The sequence below is a fragment of the Lissotriton vulgaris genome, chromosome 6 (genome assembly GCF_964263255.1).
Source record: "Lissotriton vulgaris chromosome 6, aLisVul1.2, whole genome shotgun sequence".
Taxonomy (NCBI): Eukaryota; Metazoa; Chordata; class Amphibia; order Caudata; family Salamandridae; genus Lissotriton; species Lissotriton vulgaris.
Window position 1 is genome coordinate 1,408,076,510 of NC_141694.1, and position 1,908 is coordinate 1,408,078,417.

Here is a 1,908-nt window from a genome sequence, read left to right on the forward strand (position 1 = left end):
CTGCAACAGTAGTCTAAGTGGTAAATGCTGGCAGCACTTATTATATTATCTTGTGAAACTCAAGGAAGTGATTTATTACCATTGGATAATCACAGAGGTGGGTTGTCAGTATTACATACTTAATAGGCTGATTTCTCCACACTCGTCTAGGTGGTTTCAGTGACTTTTCTCCTGGTTGGGACAGCAAGACCCTGGTCGTGAGCTGGCTCCACAGTATTCACTCATTCTCTTCCTAAGTCCTGGGTGCAATGCTCGGCGTTCCTCTGCCAAGAGCCACACACAGCATTATGGGGAAAGTCTAGTCTTTTCATGCGTACAGACTCTTTATAATTATGTATGCATGGAAAAGCATTGGACCAAAGAACCTGCGGTGTCTCTGCAACATTGCAGACATTATCTATTTTACCAGTTTAATTTTCTTTCTTACCTTGAATTTAGATTCCACTCAATGTTTCCCCTTTGGGATACGAGTAATCATTTTTAGGTTTGACCTTGTTCTTCCCAAGGTATCATCAGGGCCGACTTTAGGGCAGTGCGACCGGTGCAGCCGCACTGGGCGCTGACCTGTGGAGGGGGCGCTGACCTCAAGGGGGGAGCTGTGTTTACCAATAACTTATGACTGGAGAGATGAGGGACACTTTGCCCAGTGGTAGTGAGGGAATCTGAGGAAGCGGTCATGGGATGAGGGGGTGCCAAAAATGATTGCCGCACCGGGCGCCACCAGCGCTTAAGTCGGCCCTAGGTATCATGGAGGGAAATTACTTCCTGTTTGCCACAAAGTTCACTTCCTATAAGAGATCAGGTTTTAAGGGTGACTGAACTGGGTCTTGTGCATCTCTACTTCCCTTGCATGGCTGGTTGCTCGCTCTTTGAATGTGCTTGGAATCATTTTCTTCAGTTGTTCCTGGCAATTTATCAGCCTCTCACCTTGTTTGTTGGCTTGAAGTGGTTAGACGTTTTTTTTTGTCTGGGCACCGTTTTCTTTCATTCCATCCACAGCCAACTTCAGTTTTCAGTCTATTCTGTTCTAAACTGACAACTGAGGTTTCTGCAGTGGTAGAAGGACATTTCATAAAGAAAGTCCTCAAGCCGTCACCTAGAAGACCTGCTCTTGGCAGAGGGAGAGCAAAGACATCCTGAAACAAAAAATATTTTTCACTGGCTCCAAAAAAGAAGCAAAGAAGAGAAGTATGTGGATCTTTCAGTCTTTACAGTGTATCAAAAAAAACTGCTCCACCTCACTACCACTAAGCTAAGGCTGTTATCAGCTGCTAGTCTATGTTAAGTTTAAAAAGTAAGGATATTTTTGTCTCTCCTTAAACAGTATCAAATATCTGGATGCTTTTATTAGTAGGCTGCACCTCAATGCCGAACTACTAAGAAAAATAAATTAGAAGGACAAGTAGGTACTGACGTAGGAGAGGGTTATCACTAACCTGTACTGACATCTACATGTGATCGAAACACAAAGGGAGAAAAATATACCTTGCTTAACCCTCTGAGATCTATCAGGTAGAGCATCTTTGAACCAGAGTAACGGAAGGCAGGCTGGGAGGCACAGGTAAGAGTGGCCTATGTTTAAAATTAAGATAAAGTGGGCCTCTGTAAGTAATACAGAGCTGAGGTGTAAGAGATAAAGTGGCCTTTACCTGGCTAGAAACAGTGTAAGGTGGCAACTGAACACTGCAGTGACAACGAGCCAAGAAAGCTCCTGCAAGGAGGCAAACGTGGGCCAATCAAATGTGTAAACAGACGCAGTCCAGCCTGGAGGGTTGTGCCAATAAGGGATAGAAAAGGATAGCGGTCAGTTGGTCACAGAAGTTGTCTGTCACTAAGCTGCTATATAGAAGGACCAATGTATGTGAAAGGAAAACCAGCAGGAGATCGGAGAGAGACCTGACCTCAATC